The sequence below is a fragment of the Gobio gobio genome (genome assembly GCF_949357685.1).
Source record: "Gobio gobio genome assembly, chromosome: 19".
Lineage (NCBI taxonomy): Eukaryota > Metazoa > Chordata > Actinopteri > Cypriniformes > Gobionidae > Gobio > Gobio gobio.
In genome coordinates, this window is record NC_137112.1 from 14,379,053 (window position 1) to 14,386,964 (window position 7,912).

The 7,912-nt window shown below is 33.9% G+C and overlaps 1 long non-coding RNA gene across 2 annotated transcripts; it reads left to right on the forward strand.

Moving 5' to 3' along the window:
- The first annotated feature begins 5,158 nt into the window (after nucleotides 1-5,158).
- Nucleotides 5,159-7,546, forward strand: LOC307143000. 2 transcript variants are annotated; one of them, XR_013818548.1, is made up of 5 exons: nucleotides 5,159-5,222; nucleotides 5,503-5,660; nucleotides 6,058-6,114; nucleotides 6,225-6,278; nucleotides 7,026-7,546. It is a non-coding gene; the product is annotated as an uncharacterized lncRNA (long non-coding RNA). The 2 variants fall into 2 exon arrangements; XR_013818549.1 differs by lacking the exon at nucleotides 6,225-6,278.
- Nucleotides 7,547-7,912: the final 366 nt, after the last annotated feature.

Below are 7,912 nucleotides of genomic sequence, written 5' to 3' on the forward strand. Positions count from 1 at the left end.
AATCTTTGTTAATAGGCTTTCATTCTGTTGACAATGCTTCAAATTATTCATTTTTAGATTCATTTTTAGTACAAAATACTCACTTATTCCTGTTTTCTGCTTCTGCATATTATAAAGCCAATTAGATAAATTATGCAGCTATTTTTGTGTGGGTGTGGATGTCAGAGTGTGTGTGTACGCGCGCGCACGTAAGTGTGCTTGTAATATTTGAGAGAGAAAAACTATAGCCTACTGCAAATCACAAATCCAAACACAGAGTGTACCAGTGGAGTTTTGCTGGCATCTAATGGGGAAAATTTGGCACTGCGCCCAAACAAACTGACCGAAAGCTCAAATTTGGAACACAACTTGTTTAGATTCATGGCTTTGATTTTCTAGCAGTTTTAGAGTTTATGTTTCATAAAATATATATTTTATATAAAATACTATTCATTAATCAATTTCCTAAACTATAACTTTTTAAACCTTTTTTACATCAACAATAATCTGCCAAGAGTCTTCTTTAAAATGAGACCAAACTGAAGTCTGTCCTCCCAAGATTACATTTTTTAAGACCGTTTTTGTCATGGATATTTTTGTCCTCTATGGACCAATGTGTAATTCTTTTTAATTGATGCACAAGGGTTAAATGAACTAAGGCCTAATCCTGGCTTAATCTAAACCTTGTCTGTGAAACCAGGCCATTAAGTACCAGTATTTCTCAATACTTCTACATGTGCTCAAGTAAATTATTAGCAATGCTTTTGCTTAAATTAAACAGCATTAATGTATGGGATCTGCCACATAAAAAAAGACAAAAACAAAAAACATCCTTTTTAGAATTATGATTATGATTTAGTATGCCATAATTTTGAATTTTTAGCTCATTATTTAATGTAATAATCATGACCCCCCTAATGTAGTGGAAATGGGCACCCTTCTCTGAATCTTAACAAATCCAGCTTCAGCTTGATTTTATGTAATAGACAGTAAAGTTCAGTGGCAGTAAAGCTCTTCTATCGGGATGAATGAGCACTGAAGGTGTGTGAAGTTGTGCTTTATCAATAGTGTCATGAGTTCACACATGTAATACAAAATCTTCAAACAAGAGGAGCATCACATCTCATTACACATACAGGGTTAAATATGGTGGATGCCAAGAAATATATGTATAATACATGCTAGGATATTACACGTTTGACAGGTGCACTGGTTTTTGCAACCCTTTAATTAAGCAAAATTAATATGGCTACTTAACTTATTTTACAGATATTGATGACATTTTTAATGCTTTATTAAGTAATATAAACTTTATACATTTGTTTAATTAGTTTAATACATTTGGTTTAGTGATTTAAATGTTTATGAACTGTTAATGTAAACTGTCTGTTTTGCATTAATTCTGTTTTTATTGTTGTTGTTATACAGATAGCAGGTTAGAAAAATGAAACTGAAATTAAGAAACCCTTCCCAGCTAGACCAGCTCAAAGCATGACCTTTAAAGGCTCTGAATTACCTATTGTTTTTAAAATCTTCCTATTTTTATTTAACCAGATTGTATTTTAAATTACATGTGGCCCTTTTTTTTTGTGGGTTAGTATAACATGTAGCCTAATTTATAATATTTGGTATATTTTATATTATGTTTCTTTACCCTTATCCTTGTTTATATTGTCAGTATTGTATACAATAGATCATGACAACTATAGGACACACCTGTCATTGTCATTGCCACATGCCATTTCACAAAGCTGACGTATCAGCTGGTCCTAGTTAAAGACTAGCTTGGACCAGCTAATGACTAGCTTAAACCAACTTGGAGTAGCGAAAGAAAAGCTTGGGCCATCTAAAGAAGACCATCTTTAACTAGCTTGGACTAGCTAAAGACCATCTTAAACCAGCTTGGGCCAGCTAAAGACCATCTTAAACCAGCTTGGAGTAGCTAAAGAACATCTTGGGCCAACTAAAGACCATCGTAAACCAGCTTAGACCAGCTACAGACCATCTTAAACCAGCTTGGACTACCTAAAGACCATCTTAACACTTGGGCCAGCTAAAGACCATTTTAAACCATCTTGGGCCAGCAAATGAACATTTTAAACCAGTTTGGGCCAGCTAAAGAAGACCAGCTTAAAGCAGCTTGGGCCATCTAATGAACATTTCAAACCAGCTTGGACCAGCTTAAACCAGCTGGTCATCTTAATCTCATTTTCTTTATAATCTAAAATCTGACAAATCATTAAATAAACCTACTATTTCAGTGGACATTACTAATCTATATGATCTTTATTATAGACTTTTACTATGAAAACAGATATTTGCATGATATCCGGTGCCGGTGTTACACTATATTCGGTTCCTGAGATGTTTGGTTCCAGTGGGCGGTGCAGTCATTAATATTCATGAGTTTCCCCCATTGTGGGCGTGTTCTTGAGACAACTAGCAAACTAATAGAACAGAAAATACTATCAGAAATTGTTTAATGGATTATTATGAAGAGGTAATAAAGTTTCAGTGTTATTCATAAACTGCAACTGTTGTTCGCATTTTCAAAACAGTTTGTGTATTATGATAAATCGACTGCGCTATTATGCCTCATTGATTTATCAGAGGCATTCAGATAAATAGGTAACGCAGAATAATAACAACATATGGTGCTAGTCTAGGCAAATACAATTTAATTTGACTAATCAATTATTTGACTAAATATGATAAATTATCAGATTATATACTGCAATGTTTATTATAGTGGCTACAATATTAAGAATATTTTTCTTCAGAAGCCTATCTTATGTGATTGTTCATTTACTATTGTGATTTAATGATAATGATTCACGATATACAGTATAATATGAGACAAAAAAGGAAAACATTTGTAGTTAGGGGTTGAAAAGGAGTACTTGTGCCTCACTGAACAACAAAATGAGCACAAAACTGACATAGCTTACATGCATTTTATTAGACCACATACGTTTGTGTAGGTTTATTTCAGTCATTGTTGTCGATATTGTAGTACACATAATAACTAAGTAGCACAAAGTAACTATTCAAATGAATTTTAAAGCCTCACAACTTTAGAAAAAGGCCAAGCACATCCAAAAATGAACGTCCGTGTTAGTATGAAGGTATTTTTGGTGCAAAACAACTGAACACGCGTGCGAGTGGAATTTGTATCTGTAGAGCATATCCACCAGGGCCGTGCAGAGAGTTCTTCAGAGGCAGGGGCTCAAATGTAAAAAAGGGGCAATATGTAAATATATATATATATTAGGGGTGTAACGGTACACAAAACTGACGGTTCGGTACGTACCTCGGTTTTGAAGTCACGGTTTGCTACGGATTCGGTACAGCAGTTTTACAAAATTGCTTTTTATTAATTTTTATTCAACAGTGGTTTAATGAAAAAAAAATTTGTGTCTGTCCTTAAATTAATTCAGTTATAACTAAAAGTTTCTTAAAGATAATGCTGTAAACTATATAGGGAGCCCTTACATATTGCTATTAAAGATTAACAACAGAGCCCAAACTATTAGCCTAAATTCATTTGCTATTTATTTTTAGATATAAAAATCAACACTCATAAGCTTCACATAAGGCAGTTTTTGCATTAATATCTAAATCAAATTTTTTTTTTTTCTCCAATTCGTTGTTGAAATATAATCATTTAGTGGCTGTAATTTTCATGACAGGTTTATTTAAACATACATTAAATAAACAAGACATCACTAACAGGCTAAGTGGAATATAATGAATATATATAGGCTAATATAATGAATATATAGGCTAATATAGTGCATGTATTCAGTGAAAGAGTTAATCTCTCTAGTGAACTCACAGCTGTGGACACTGAATGACTTCTGAGGTAAATGTGATTCTACATGACATTTTTTGTTTACAAGCTGTTTTATTGTCTTTCCGCGGTTGAAACACCGATGGAGCGATTACACAACATATGATACGTTTCAATAAGTTGTAATGTATCCTCAACATACCTTTAGATATTCATTTCTTTAGGAAGAGATGATCGCGTTCACTCGCGCGCTGCCGCTTGAAGTTGAACTGATACGCGTCTCTCTGTCACGTCACATAATAGAGCGTTAAAAAGGCATTTATCGTTTGAATTTCGTGATAAAATGGACTGAATACTTAATATGTTCGTGTGGGAACTCGGATTTAAGTGTGTTCCGCGCTTTAAACAAGCCGACTGTTAACTGTTATAGATTGCATTCATAACCGTTCTGTACACGCACGCACCGTACCGAAAGCCCGAAACGTTAGTTCGTCTGTCCATGTAATTTTCAACCGATTTATGAATAAGAACAGAAAATTACCGCTCCACTTCACATGAATTTGAACTTGCTTTGCCAGATCACGATTGGTTGGTGTATATACATGACAAACGCGCATTGGTGAATTGTGTAATACTTTAAAATATATAATATATAGATTTGTAATTAAATCAACACATTAGCTCTGATTATGGATGAAAAAAAAATATTGGTTTACTTTTTTTTCCCGCGAGGCCACATACTCTCTGAAAGGACCATATTTGGCTCGAGAGCCGCTTCCGAACAGAGGAAAATCAGCTGTCAATCAAAACGCACGCAACCCATAGCAACGCGTTATGGCAATGCCTCAACAGAAATTGTCCGACTTTTGAGCCGTTCGTTACTATTGTATACATTGTCATCAATGTCATGTTATAATAATCACATTTATTTAGTTTTATTGACCACGATATTATCATTGATATTTGTCTGAGAGGGGCACTTTTGATTCATTTTGAAAAAGGGCAGGGGCTCGAGCACCCAAAGCCCCCCCCTCTGCACGTGCCTGATATCCACATATGTGTATCAATACATTTGAAGTCACAGAGAAAAATATTTTAGGAGTTGTAAACTTGTAGATTTTTTTTCTCACCTACAAACACAACACAACAGTTACACCTTCACACATTCTTCACTGCAGGTGCACAAATCCTATTCTACGAATCACACATGAAAAAACTCATACGCTCACATTTTTGCTACAGTTGCTGCAGTGAATATGGTGCAAAACGCATTCACACACCTGTATCAAAAATGTGAAGTCACAGACGAATTTTGCACATCCGCAAATTAATATGGTGTGTTTAAAAGAGCTCTTCTGAGCGGCTGAAATTCTCTGCTCTCTGAACCGCAGGACCGGAAGTGGGCGGAGTTAACGAAAACTAAACAATCGGCATGGCGGAAAAAGAGAATACGGTAAACAGTTGTTTTTGTGTTGTGGTTTTAATCTATCAAGTTTATTTGTGTTGTGTATTTGATCCATAGTTGTTGTATTAACACTTTATACAGCACGTGGCTCTAATCTTTTTTTAAACGAGCTTTACGATGTCTCTCGCATCTGTTGATATGGTCTTTCTTTAAGTTACATATTTATTGTTTGTGATTTTACTTTGTTGTTGGCGCTGTATTTTTTATTTAATTACCTTTTCTGATACTGACCAATGTGTTTTATGTGGATTTTTTTTCGAATTTATAGAGGCACATTACGATTTGGAGAGGCTCAGCTTTACTTCATTTTCATCAATGCAAGACATTCTGCAACAGTTTTCACTGCCCAGTGTTTTTAAACTGACCAGATGGCACTAGTTGAATGCACACCTTCAAATTCACTTCAAAAAGCAGCTGTCCATGAAGGTATGAATGTTTTGAGTGGCAAGAAATAGTATTTATTTGTTATCCCTTTAGAATTAGTTGGTTTTCTGCATGATTTGGTCAAAAGTGTCATCTCATCTTCAAAGTTTCAAGTAGATATATTTATATATAAGCACAATGTGCTTAAGCTAACAAAATACAAACAATATTTCATGTGTCTGAATATGTCCTATTAAAATCAAATCAAATACACAACCAAACATCTGATATGAATTGCCAAATATAGATATTGTTCATTTGGATGACGTTCTGAAAGTTTCTTTTATATTCTGAATTTGCAGTAAGTGGTCATTTTTGCTTGAGAACAATGAAACTTGTCTCTCTTGTACAATTTTTATGGTTACATTATATATAATATTTCTGTTTGATTATGTTGCAGTAAATTGACAAGCAGACTCACCCCAGCACAGGACAATGGAGGCTGATCAAAAACAAGGTTAGTTTTAAAAGGCTCTCATAAAAACATAAGCTACTTATACAGATAGTGTGTTGTTATATCTGTCACATCTTTTCCAGGAATAACTTAATAATGTTCTATTGTTTTAGACTGTTCCACAACAGTTGGTCGGCTCTATTGACTGTGGGATATTCATGTTAATAGTAAGACATTTTTTTAAAAATAAGAGCTTCTCTTCATTAGGATGAAAAACATGAGGGCTTTTCACACTTGAAATAGTAAACCCCGGGTATACAGAATCCTGGGTTATCTCGTTTCACACTGATCATCATTTACCTGAGATGAACAATTAATCCTGGGTATTCATACACTGCCGTTCCACACTGTACTGTACTAAGCCATAGGATAACATCCTTATTTGCAGTTTCACTGATTGGACGAACACTGCACACAATATGTTTACATAAATGCTCAAGCTTTGCATGTCCTCGTATTGCAAGTTTATCCTGAATGGACATTTCAGACTATAAAATAATTAAAATGGTCTCTTCTTCACTGCAATTGTTGCGTTTTCTGTCAGCATTTGACGTTTTTCCTCTCCAACGGTGAATTTATTATTTATATAGAATGCACAGTGTTTCAGTGACTGTCCAAAGCACGTAAATATAAAAGTGTGAAATGTTACTTTACCCGGGGTTAAAAGTGTGTTTAGAACGACGATAAGCACAGTGTGAAAGCTTGCCTTTGATTTCTGTATACATTTTGAACTGAAAATGGTTAATTAATTTGATTTGTGACAGGGTATGATTTGTCACAAATATAGACATGAGGAAAATTGAATTTCAAAACTTTTTTACAAACTATTATACATGCTACATCCTTCAACACACGAGATTGTTAAAAAACTTCCAACATTTCATCCCATTTTTTTGTACCCTTCTCTCATGAAGGAGCCACGGATCACAGAAGACCTCTGCACTGCAGGCGAACTACCAAACGTTTTCAGAGGTTTCGTGGAGGAGCCGTGCTTTCTGAAATTGAAAGAGGAAGACCAGGAAAAAGCCCTTCAACTTTCACAGGCTGAAATGGTTGACCAACAACTTGCCAAAGAGCCTTTAGTATTTTTTAAGTGTTTGGACTAAAGGAGTCTCAGAATTAATTGTATATTTATGGAGATTTCATTTGATTTAATTTGTCATGTACCTGCTGTGCAATAACTTTGAACCTAGTTCAATATATTCTCTTTGGTCTGATTGTGTATTTTTTTAAAGCAAACCCCAGCTAGTATATGATGCCTTTGGGGAAGTAAATAATTTGTGTGTTGTTTTAGGATTTGATTAATCTGAATCTGCTTGAATTATGCATTCCAGTGTAGAATTGTGTAATGTGTATTATGTACTATGAAAAAAGGTTCATTCTGAAATGCTTGAGTAAAAAATATTTTGTCATATAAATAAATGTTCAAATGCTCAATCTTTGTTTTCATTTTTAGTGTTTTAAGCTTTATGTTCAATTGATCTAATATAATCTTTAAAGACATAATATAAATAGAAACTTTTTACTTTAAAAATCCTTAACAAAACGTTGCAATGGGGTTTATATATATATATAAACTTACATTTTATATATATTAATTTACATTACAAATATAACTTGCGTTATAAATATATTCAATGTGTAATGTGTGTATTTTTATGATTTAACTATGTACTATTAATGAAAAGTGAGTATATCTATCTATCTATATCTCTCTACAATTAGAACGTATTAATAAAATACTTGACATTATTAACATGGTTTGAAACTTGGGTTTGAAACGCTCCAATGTATGATTGCT